This window comes from Pteropus medius, unplaced genomic scaffold (assembly GCF_902729225.1).
Source record: "Pteropus medius unplaced genomic scaffold, Ma_sr-lr_union100, whole genome shotgun sequence".
Taxonomy (NCBI): Eukaryota; Metazoa; Chordata; class Mammalia; order Chiroptera; family Pteropodidae; genus Pteropus; species Pteropus medius.
Window position 1 is genome coordinate 45,957,827 of NW_024349800.1, and position 13,322 is coordinate 45,971,148.

Here is a 13,322-nt window from a genome sequence, read left to right on the forward strand (position 1 = left end):
ATAGCATTCTGTACGAAGGCAATGGGGCATTTGGCTTGTTCTAGCCAGTGGAACTGCAGTTGAGTAGGCCATGGGAAGAATGCACAAAATTGGATTCTGGAGAAGAGCAAGAATTACCTAATGTAGGAACTGCCAGGTATAGGCCACACCTAGAATTTTAGACTTTCTATTAAATGCAAAGGAAACCATTAACTAAGGGAGGGGCATGATCTGATTTGCCTTTAATGAGACCACTCTGGCTGTTATGTGAAGAGTAAATTTAAAGGCAACAAGCACAGCCAGACTAGGGAGCTGTAAGACACTAACCTCAAATGCAAAATTTAAAGTGATGCCAAAACACTCAGTGATCCAGATAAATCATAACTTAAAGCAATATTTTTAAAAATTTTTAAATTATGGCCTACTGTGTAGCTCCCTGTTTCTGTAAATGAAGTTCTATTGGAATCAGGGATGGGGTTAACTTGAGAAAAGTACAACAGGTTCATGCAAGTGTAGATTCTGTTTTTGCTTAAAATTGTGATGCTTTTCAATTGGTCATGCCACCCTGAACAAGCCCGATCCCGTCTGATCTCAGAAGCTAAGCAGGGTCGGGCCTGGTTAGTACTTGGATAGGAGATCACATAGGAAGACCAGGAGATGTAGGTGTAAAAAATAAAGGATTGTAAGCTGACAAGGTCTTGCAATCTTTGAGGTCAACCAAGGGTTGCTTCACCTTAAAAAAAAAAAAAGTATTGCATTGAAACATGATTTACAATGATTACAGAAATTTTTCGCACCCCCTTGAATTTTGCACCTAAAGCAAGTGCTTCATTTGCCTTACTCTAAAAGAGCAGAAATAGGAAGGCCAATTAAGAGATTAGTTATTTATTCATTCATTCAACAATGCCAGCCACCGTTCTCCATTTTGGGGGTACAGAGTGAAAAAAGACAATTAGAATCTTTACTCTCATGGAGGGTATATTCTAATGCAATATAAACAACCAAATAAGATGATTTTAGATTTTGTTAAGTTCAATTAAAGAAGGAAAAGAGAGAATCTGATCTGGTGACTAGGAGGGGACAACATAAGAGAGTGTGTCCAAGGAAGGCCAGTAGAGCTAAAATCTGAATGGTGAGAAGCAAAGGAAGAGGGTCCCAGGTAGAGGAAATGTCAAAGTAGCCTATGCGAGATTCAGGAGATAAAAAATAGTGGCTTGGACTGGCATGGTTGCAAAGAAATGGAGAGCAGTGGCTAACGTGACATGTAAAAGAAGAATCAAAAATATTTGGTTCAACAACACTGTTGTGAGGGAGAGGGAAAAGTCAAGGAAAATTTCCCATTTTTCTGACCACATAGTCGGTTGAATAAAGGAAAAGTATGACAGTAAATGCTCTGTCATAGTGTTTCAGACCAGTAGAACTTATGATTCAGAAGAATGAGGACATCAACATATCTCCTGACTACTTGCCCCAGGATCAATACCTTGACCCTGCACAAGTCCCAGATCAAATGCCAATAGTCCCATTGAGTTAAGGAAGATCCAAATCTCTAAAAGATGCTTTCCAGGTTTCCCGAATATAAAATAAGATGGGGAGAGTCTAGCCATATGACATGTAAGGAAGAGATGTGCTGTGCTATTCATCTCAGGATCTTCCTCTAGGTTAGCATGATCTGTCCTGGATAGCTAACATTTTTCTATGGCTGTGATCTCTCTTGCCTAATTGAGAGGTCCCCTTTACTTCATGCCCCATCTTTCCCCCACTTCTGACCTGCTATATGGTGTCAGAATAGTTAATATTCTGATTGTTCCCTGGCATAATGCAGAACAGGCCTTTTGCTGAGCACTCTCTCCCATAAAGTAGCAGCTGCAATGAACTTTTCAATACATAGGTCAGCATTTGGGCAGTACACACTATCTGAGAAGACTAAAGGAGGAACATTATCTTGGATCTACCTTACAACAATCCTAAAGTGCAAAATGTTGTTATTCCTATTTTATGGATGCTGCTGCTGAAATCCTAAAAAGTTAAGGAAAAGGTTAAAGAACTAAGGAAAATCATACATTAGCAGGTAGAGAAATTAGAGTTAGAACTTTGAACTCCCCATTTGACTTCATAGCCTGTACTTTCAGACTCTATACTAAACTTCCCCCGAAAGGGTATAATTTTATTAATTTGATATTAATGCTCAGAGGGAACATGGTGTAGTGAGAGGAATGCCTGGGTCAGAGGACCTGGGTTCTAATTCTGACTTTTCCTGGTGTCCCTCACTCTATCCTCCTGAGCAGTCGTTCCCAACCGCAGGAATCCCTGAAGGCTTCCATCAATTAGACACATTCCAATGAGATTTGGTAGGCATTTTTCAGTTGCCTACCAAAGCTATTTTCCTGTTTCTCTTGTTTATTTTTCTTCTGCAGGTGAGGTCAGGGAAATATGAGGTTTTATTTATCTCCGCAGCACCTTCATTATTAGTTTTCCTTCTATAGCTTCCTGGGGGTTGGGGTGCTGTGACTCTGGCAACAGGAGCCATGTTGGATTCTCGAAACCTGAAAAGCATCCATGGCATTGTGGTCTTAAGCTGAATCATGCCAAATAGTGGCCTCAGAAGTCAGTCTGCTGGTAAATCAGTTCTGCATTGTTCTAGGAATCATTCCTGAAGCCTTGGCCTAGAACCTATTCCTTCAACCCTTTCAAGGTTTTCTAAGCACATAAATCCATGTAATAAATCCCTTCATACTTGAAATATTTGCAATGGTTTCTGTTTCCTGCACCAAACTCTGGATAGCACAATCAGTAAGATTTCAGAGAAAAATAACATAGTAAAATGTTCTGCCATTTTAATCCAAGTTATTGTAACTACCACCACCTTAACCCCCCTTTCTCACTTCCCCTCCCACCCTGCTCCTGGTCCTTATCCTTTTCTGTGATTCTAACCCTGACCCCAGGCTAATAAGATATGCGAAGCTCATATTTTGTAGCCCTGTGGCTTTGCTGCTTAATCTGACCTGAATTTTGTTTCAAGTTTCTCAGCACATGGTATAACCTCCCCTCTGGAGCTGAGTTTCTACACTTATGACTCAGTTTCTGAAGAATGGGATTTTCGAAGTTGAGTTCCTGCATCCTGTCATATTCTTCTGACAGATCTCTTAGGCCCGCTCAACCACACTAGTTCCTGTCTTACCATAGAAAAGACTCCTGGGATTATGAATCCCTTTGAATAACCTCAACCTTTACCTGCCTTTAGTCCTAGGCTCCCAAATCAAGCCTATTTTAAGATATATTTATAAGAAATAATTAACAGTCTAAGAAACTATTTTAAAAATATTTTCAACATTAAAATATGCTTAAGTTCTTTCAGCTAAATAACAATTGATCTCATGTCCATTATTAAAAAATAAAATTTTGGGTTATAATTTAGGTCTTTTCTTTACATAGCTACAATGATTGTGTCTGCACCATTAAATTCAGTTAATCTATATTATTGGTATACTGTTAAAGACAATTTGACAAAATCAGTCAGACTAACACTCGATCTCTATAAAAGCTGGCAACTTTTATGCTGCAAAATACGTATTAGGTTTTCCCATTTTATTTGGATTATTTTTCCACCACATAGAGAACGAATGGTTGCTCTAAATTACAGAATTCATAAGATGTCTACCTGTTAAAGAACAATATTGGTGCTCTTCTTGCAAGGGAACTAGAAAGGAAGTTGAAAGATGAATAGAAGAAATTCAGATACGTAGATATCACTTAATTTTTTTTCAGAAAGGAGAATCAAGGACATGATCTAAATTTGAAAACAAAAAACTCTTGTTAAAATGTATTGATCTATCCCAGCAAAACAAGGGCAATAATCAAGAAAGATGACAACGTGGCATACAAGAACACAGCAACCAATCAAAAGCCCAGTGAAGAATGCCAAGATGCAGCAGAGATGGAAGCGATCTGTCTTCATAGGATGAAAGTCAGTGAGTTCTAAGGAGCATGTGTTCAAGAATAAGAATGGAATGCATTTCATGCTATAGATGGATAAAGAAGACACGTGTTTCTTCTCAGTAGGGAAAAAGGAAGGCAATTGGAATTTGTAAGGAAAAAAAATTCACAAGAAAGCCATGGTCTAGATATGAAGCAAATTAAAATATGGCTTGAGTTTGAACAATTAATGGAATTTAAGGAAAGGGGCATTCTCTTTTAGGTGGCGGAGGGGTCAAAAAGTGGACCCATGAAGGAAATGTCATCCTGGCACCTATCTCTGCACTGAGCAATATTTACATAGTGATAATAAAGCAAATGTTGCTCGCTGCTGTTCAAAGTTCAGAATCAGTTATAGATCAAACACTGAATATTTATTTTTAGCTACAGAACAGGGTATAGTTGTCATTAAACTTGATGTCAGAAAATTAAAAGACAGAAACCAAAAGTGAAGCTGACAGATGTTGGGTAGAAGAAGAGGAGGAGAGAAGGAAAGGAAGATGTGATAATAGCTTCATCTTACATCGGGGAGGCAAGAGCTGCTATATATATAAAGCTGATGAATAAGAAACAGGAGTTTATCTTATTTTAAGTTATAAAGAATTACAATAAAATAACTAAAGATAATATAACTACCAAAAGAGAGGAAGGAGAATTGCTCAAGTAGTTAAATCCTTACAATTTAAAGGTAGGAATAAATGTCTATGATTGACACATCAAGCAATATTAACATAGGAATATTATTTCAAGTTTTAAAAATGATTACCTGAAAAACAAAAACAAAATGAGTTGCCCTGAGCAGCAGCACTGAGATGAAGAGTAAAGAGGAATGGCAGGCATTGGGGCTGTGACATTTCATTACAAGTCCTCTGGACTAGGTGCTATTTTTAAAAAAAATAAATATTAATTTAATTGCTTAAAACAGCCAATGAAAATAAAAGAAACAAGTTAGATTGAACTTAGGTATAATAATTTTTTGTCCTTAGCATATCAAACATAGGGAGAACCGTTGTTAGATCTAGGATATTTTAGAATAACCAATTAAATAGCATAATAATCAAATAAATACAAATCAATAAAACTTTGATGTTTCTAAAGAATACTTTTGTTTTTTCTTTAGCCACTGTCTTACCTAAATAATTATCACTTGTTTCTCACTTCAGAGATTTCTAGACAGATGAGGTAGTCAAATATAACACATTAAACATGATTTTCAATCAGATGACCTGAGGCTTTGCCACAGATTGATGAAAGTTTTGTACACAATTCCTTTGCTAGAGAGAAATAAAACCAAGTGGTGTAGAGGAGCTCTCAGCAGTCCATATCTTCTCCATTTTAACAGGGGCCATGGGTGTACCTTCAAGCTGATGCTCCATGGGGAGTGGAGCAGTGATAAGTAACCTCCTGCTACATGATTTTTCTCAAGCACAAAATAAGCAAGGAGGATGGGGAGAGATTTATCATCCTCAGTTTGTCAGGATAAGTAGTTATGACTTGAACAGCTTCAGAGATGTGCACAGCATGACTGAATTCTTACATTGTTTAAATTTTTTATTTTTTAATGAGATTTCCTAATAAATGTCTTTATTACATTTAAAATTCTTTCATTCTACTAGAAGCCACACAGATTGGTTCTCTTTCATATTCAATTTCTAGTGAATACTGGCTTTTCTCTACTTTTCTGTAACCTAGTTTATCTATAAATTTGTATGAAAATCTCTCTCTTTCCATATTTTGAGACAAGAGTGGAATACTTCTGAGGTAGGTAGTGATGTTCTGGTCCAATTTTAGTGCACATATAAATGAAGGAAAAGCCATAAAAATACTCATAGAATAAGAGCAGCACAAATTTTTGATTAATTAAACAAATATATATTGAGTGTACTAGGCTAGCTGATTAATATTCTAAATCAAGATAAGACTAGAAGCTTTATTCCATCACTAGTAGGACTTTAACTGTTTGAAGTATTAGCAAATGCGTTCATTTAGTGTAGGATTTCTCAGCTTCAGCACTGTTGGCATTTTGGACCAAATAATTCTTTGCTGAAGGGAGGGAGGACTGCCCTTGCATTTTAGGATATCTAGCAGCATCCCTGGTTTCTACTACTAGATGCCTGTAACATGATCTCCCCATCCCCCACTTTCAGTAACAACCAAAAATGTCTCCATATTTGGCAAAATATCCTCTGGGGGCAAAGTTTTCTATGGTTGAGAATCATCGAATGTGATTGTATTTTTAAAGAACTAAAACTTGATTTTAGAGATAACTACTACTATGCCAACCTTGCCTATTTCTCATGTGATGAATTTTTCTTACACACCATTGAACATTTGAACTTCATAAATATAAACCACAATGGACTCTGATTCTTAGATAAGATAAATGAGATCTTTAGCATTGCAATTGAATGGCATTTTCAACTAACTCATGAAGAGCAGAACAAATATGATTTGATATTTTTAGCTTAGTGAGCTCTATCTTAAAACATGCATGGCTGATAAAAATGTGAAATCTAAACTTTTAGGATTTCTCAAGTTAACCAGATGGTGTGCTTATGATCTGCCTACAAAACCTTTCCATTTTTTTTTTCAAATTAAAGGCTATTTTTTTACTTTCCACTTAAAGATCATATAATTTTAGTTTCTTTCCAAGTGAAAAAAAAAATCCAAGCAACATTGGACACTAAAGTAAACTATCATGAGTCCTGGGATTCTTGGGACTTGGATAATCTAAGGAAAATGTCACCTACCTTCATGTTCTTTACCGTCATCATCTTATATCTTCATATTACCTAGGCTTCTCTTCTCTCCTTATAGTAACAGCAAACAGAAATATACTCCTTATTATGTGTTGGGCATTCTAAGCTCTAGTACATATATTTAAATTAAAAATTCCACTTCATTGGTATACAAAAAACTGTACATATTTAATGTATACAATTTGACGAGTTTGCACTCATGAAACTATCACCACTATCAAGATATACTTTGGCAAAAATACCACAGAAGTGATGCTAAGTTCTTGTCAGTGCTTCAGGAGACATATAACATTGGTTTGTCCCATTATTAGTGGTGTTATCTTTGACAATGATTAAGGTGGTATTGGCCAGGTTTCTCCACTGTCATTAGTTTACCCTTTGTACTTAATAGGTATCTTGTTATTCCTCAAACTTTCACCCACTAGTTTTAGCATCCATAATTATTACTATGATGGTTGCTAAATGATTTTCTAATTCTATCATTTCTACTTTAAAAATGAACTCTATCAATCAATCAATCAATCTCTTTCTCTCATTGTGTTCCTATTCTTTACTCAATAGGTTATATTCCTTTGCTTTCATTTTTTATTTGACTGTTCGAATTGTTACAGATTTGGTCAAGGAGAGCGCCTTCATATAGGTTCCTGTGACTTCGACATAGCACAAAAAGATGTTCCAGGCTCTTCCTGTATTTTTCCTGCCCCAGTCCTGGAATCAACCATTTCTTCAAGAAGTCTTGGTTCTTTTTAATGGTGACTGGGATTTAGAACCAACATTCAGATGCATGTGTGCTCATTGCTACTAGGCTCTCTGAGCAGACAAATGGAAAATATATATATGTGTGTACATTTATACTTACATACTTATGTTCCCATATACACATACACACATATATAAATTAACATTTAATCATCATTACAATCTTTTGAAGTAACTACTACTTTTATTATTTTCATTTTACAGTTGAAGAAACTGAGACTTAGAAGGAGTTAAATAACTTGCCAATGGTCTCCCAGTTAAGTGATAAGGCCAAGATTGGAACCTGGGCAGTCTGGCTCCAGGTTTACCCTCTTAATATAAATATTTAAAGATAAAAATATTTCCAGGATTGAGAAGAAAGTTTTCCCTATTGAAATTCTTATTGAGTTCTTCAACTTGGATGTCTTATCCTGTTTTCTACCTGAGGAATAGGAGAGTAGGAAATGTACTGCTGACCTGGAAATCAAATCCAAATAAGACACTTGACACAGACTTGCTTCTTCCCTTAGAAAACTAAAGGTTTGCAACTACACCAAACTTGCTATGCCTGTTTCTCTCTTTCCAAAGGATGAATCTAGTCCTTCAAGGGTTTTCAGGCCCTCATGGAAATAGGTTTCCAGTGAGCCTGCCCACAAATCCAGTAGATGTGCTCAGATTTTATCTCAGGCTAAGCTGAGAGTCCATTTCCTGCTTCATAATTAAACATTAAAAATACTAATGCAAAGCAAGAGAATTAGTGCATTTTTTAAAGTGGAGGATGAAGAAGACTGTTAAACAAAATTTATTACTTTAAAATTAATCAAGAAATACTCCATGGTGGAATATTGGGAAGTTTTTAATATCATCTATACACAGAACACTTGCCTTGCTCATGACTGTGTTGCTCCGAAGGGAGCAAAAACTATTAAGAATGACTTGTAAGCCAAATTTCATTCTGACCAGGAAGGTAGACTTATATCATGATACCAGTGTGAATTTATCCTTCAAAGATTTTGTAACAGCAAAAAGAAGAATGTTGAACATAAATTATACATACACCCTTAACTTTGGAAGTGATATCATGAAAAATATTAATGTGATATCAAGGACAGGGATTCTTAAAGGAAGTACAAAGGGCTAGAGAAGCTCTCAAAGTTATATTCTTGTAATACAAGTGCCAGTGATTCCATTGAATAAGAAAAGATGTTCAAAGCAACCAATGTGCTGTGAATGGTGCTCCCAGATGAGCTCAGACAAACACAAAAGATCAAGGATGAATAAAAAAATGTAAGACAAACTCCAAGGATAGTGTGGTGGGGTACCAGACTATAAATTATCTGGAAACTTGATACACTGCAGGTCAGTGGAGATATGCTGAATTACTAAATGTTGCTTGGACAATTGGTTATCGATATAGAAAATAATAAAATCGGTTCCTATTTCATACTATAAACAAAAATAATTAACAGGAGGACTGAAGTCCTAAATATGAACAAAGATTTCAAACAAGGGAATGCTGAGGACAAGAGAATACCTTTATGACTTTAGGATAGGAAAAAGTTGTTTGGGTTTTTTCCTCAACAAATTAAAGCACACATAAAAGAAAATGATTGACCTTTGACTATGCTAAAGTTTAAAAACATCTGTACATCCCAAAATATTATAAACAAAGTAAAAAGACAAGCTGCAGATTGGAAGAATATATTTGTAAAAATGCTGATGACAAGAAATTAGTTTCTTGAGTACATAAAGAACTATAAATCGATACAAAAAAGACAACCCAATATGGTAAAATGATGACGACGACGACAGAAGGTATGAACAAGCACAAGAGCCCTTTACAGAAAAGGAAACTCAAATAGCCAACAAACCACATAAAAAGATGTTCCACTTCACTGGTAACCAGAGAATTAAAACCAAAATGAGGGAAAATTAGATTGGCAAAAGTTAAGAATTCTGAGAATGCTGAGCATTAGTAAAGATATGAAGCAAAGGGAAAGTTCTGGTAGGAGAGCACGTTGGTTTATCTACTTTGGAGAGCAATTTGCCAACCTACATTGGGGTAGAAGATGCACATGACCTAGGACCCAGTAATTCTTCTTCTAGGTAAAATTTCCTTTAGAGAAATGTCACTTTTATGCACAAGGCACCATGAAAACATTCATAGCTACATTGTATGGAATAGCAAATATCTGGCAACAATCTAAATTCCCCATCCACTAGAAAATGAATAACTTGGTGTATAGTCATTCAAGGAAATTCTCTACAGCAGTGGAAATAAATGTACACCCACAGATGAAGCAGAGGATGCAGAAGAATACACGCAGAAAGAAACCATTGACATACAAATTTAAAACACTCAAAGCAATCCAACAAATATTGCTTAAGGATATACACACAAACAGTAAAATTGTAACAAAATGCATTGAAATGAGAAACACTAAATTTAGGAGTGTGGTCATTTTTGTTGGGGAGAAGTAAGGAGAATATGGTCATGGAGTACAAACTATTAGTAACACTTTATTTCTTAACACAGGTACTGAATTCACCTGCATATCTTTTTATAAGTCTGAAATGTTTAATAGTATATTTAAAGGAAAAAGCCTTTGGCCTATTTTCCTTACTGTAGATTCATCATGACAGAAACTTATTTCTCAGTCAAGCTTTTATGTTCTAGAAGTTGGGTTCTTTTTCATTGGTGTGTGTAGGAAGGTAAGGAGCAGGTTGTAGCTTCTTTGTATTTCAGTGGCTGTCATGGAAAAAAATTCTTCCAGGCCTTTGTTGGAAAAGAATTAATCTGGTGCTAAGGATGACACAGGAATGTGGAAGATACTGGTGCTTGGGATGGGAAAAAGTAGTAGCCTGATTAGAAAAAAAGGAGGGATACCGAGGAATGGGAAGGGGACTGTGTTTGCGGGGTTTTCTTAAGAGCTTTAGACATGTCTCTCTTATGTGGCCATGTCCAGGGGAGTCAAAGTAAATGTAGGGGCCTTGAGAGCAAAGCAAATATCTCTGTGCTGTGCCAGCCTTTTGTCAGTGGGAAGATAGCAGTGAGGGCAACTTGGTAACCCCTACAGAGCAACAGGGCATACTAGATAGAGGAGGGTCATCTCCCAGCAAAAGCATTCTCTAGAAGGAGCCATGGAAACATTGGAAAACTCAGGAAACTGCACTGCCATCTTTGGCATCTGCTAAGGCCGGGGGTTCTCTTAGGAGCCAGTGAAGGGGTTAGGGAATCCAATTTTCCATCTATATTGGAAGTTCCTTTAGCCAGGACTAAGGAAGCTCGTCAGCTTTAATTTAGAAAAACAGAGAAATGTGATATTTCTTGCACCTGAATGATTACACATTAAATTGTTGGATAGCTATTACACAGAATAAACAAAGCCTAGGGACTACTAGGAATAGGTACAAATACAGGTACAAATGATGTCAGTAGGTAACTGAAAGGAAACAGAGCTAGGAGTCTCTTTTTTTCCTGTCTTCCCAAGGGAGGAAAATGACCTCCAAACTAAAGGGGCAAACCAATAAGCAAACAAGGAAACTTAGGTTCCAAAAGAAATGGCATTGTACAACAAAGGCATTAGATGAACCTATAAGCTAGGCCACCAGTATGATTCAGTTTCCAAGAAAATATACCAAGCAGACTGTACTGACAAACTTATAGGGTGAGATCATGAGAGGGAAAGAAATCCCATTGGGTACCAGTTAGACCACATCCAGATCTCAGGAATGGTGAAAAAGTACACAGAAGTTAGTAAAGTTGAGTTTTCAGGCAACCATATTCTGTGACAAGCTGTTCACAAGTATGCCAACCTACTTCCAGAAAGCCTTGCATTCCCTTTATGCTTTCCTAATGTGTTTTTAAAAAGAAAATATTATATAACTCTATTTTCTCTTACATAGTTTTCTGAAAATCAATGAGCACTAAAGCATACTTAGAATAAAATTATACAAAAATTACTTATATAAAATGTCCATGTTTTAAGACTATGCATAGGAAAAAAAGATAGAAAGTGTATTAAAGTTCTCCAGAGACACAGAACCAATAGCAAATATATACATATATTATTTATATATGTTTATATAAAATATATACACACACACACATAAAGAGATAAGGAATTAGCTCATGTGATTATGAAGGCTAAGTCCCAAGATATGCAGGATGAAAAGATAAGCTGGAGTACTTCCAGTCCAGAAGCCTACAGGCTAGAGAGACCCAGGAGTCAAAAAGCTGGAAAATAACAGATGTCCTGACTTAAAGGCAGCGGTCAGCCTGGAGGAATTCTCTCTTACTGAAGGTGGGTCTGAGGTGGAGGGTGGGGGAAGAAAGGAGGGTCAGCTTTTTATTCTATTGAGGCCTTCGACTAATTGGTCGAGGTCCACCCAACCTTAAAGAGAGCAATCTGTTTTACTCAGTCTATCTATTTGAATGTTAATCTAATCCCAAAATACTCTCACAGAAACACTCAAAATAATGTTTGACCATCTGGGCACCACAGGCCCAGTCAAGTTTACACATAAAATTAACCACAGAAAGGAATATATCAAAATTCCTTATCAATTTATTAGATAACACATTTCCCTTGAATTGGTCCTATATTTTATTTCAAGTGGCATATTGTAATTCCTTATTTTAAATAATTTCTGCTTTTTCGTGCTTTTAGTTTTATATGTTCAATCACTTTGTTGTCAAATTTATGAACCTTAATTACTAAAATATTGCTCTCTAGAAAACCTAAACAAAGAATTGACATCTTCACTACTTTTAATATGACCAAATCTCTAAAAATGTTTTCATATTCTAAATGTTTGCTGATGAAGAAAGTATACAAGGCTTAATTGATGATTTAAAGATTACTTTTGTAGTTCTAGTACTATAGACTGCCACTGAAGACAAAATATAATTCCAATTATCATTATTACAATTCTGAGTTATTCAGGTATTAACTTTCTCAGTAAATTTTTACCTTTATTTGCTATCAGAAATTTATGATAGTAAATATAGTTTATTGGGAAAATACTTAAAAGTGATTTATTTACTACTTTATATGATTGTCCATATGTAAAACTTGCACATTTTAAATTATTGGGTTATGTCCTTTTTATATTAAGAAAATTAGTCTTTTGTCTACATAAGACTCACAAATATTTCCCAATTTGTAGTTTTCTCTAGAATTGTTTTAAATGGTATGTAGTCATCTCTTAATCTCTTCTTTTTTGGCTTTGTTTTGTGCCATGCTTTGAAAGCCCTATCTTCTCATAGTATGTTAAAAAATCAGTTTTTTCGGTTGTTTTTAAAATATTTGATATATGTTAATTTACTTGGGCATAAGAAGTGAGATAGAAATCCAGCTTTACCTTTTTCTAAGTGGCCTTCATGTCTTTGTCAGACACTGACAGTTATCTATGTGGCATCCATTCCTCCTTACTAAGCTGTGACTTTGTTAAATAGAGCAATGATGTCCAGTTTAAAAAACTTTCCCAGACTTTTCATGCAGCAAGGGTTGGCCAAGTGATTCAGTCTGTCTTGAGATATAAGGGGAAGTCACTGAGTTTGGCTTCCTGACAGATTTTAAATACGGCAACTTTACCCAACATGTTCCATTTGGTCTCTTAGCCTTCACCTTTCTTTCTGCTTAGAATTTAGATGTAATACCTAAAGATGAAGCAGTTATCTTGAGACAAGAATAAAAGCCACCCACTAAAAATGGCAGAGTAGAAAGATAAAAGAAGCCTGAGTCTTTAATGACATTAAGATGCCTGCCATATTAGTCCTAGATTATACCCTTGGATTTCTTATTGTGAGGAAAAATAAGCTTCTATTTAGTGAAGCCATTTATCATAGGGTTGTTACTTGCAACCAAA

At 35.8% G+C, this 13,322-nt stretch overlaps 1 pseudogene; it reads left to right on the forward strand.

Moving 5' to 3' along the window:
* The first annotated feature begins 526 nt into the window (after nt 1-526).
* On the forward strand, nt 527-645 carry LOC120622656 (uncharacterized; annotated as a pseudogene).
* Nucleotides 646-13,322: the final 12,677 nt, after the last annotated feature.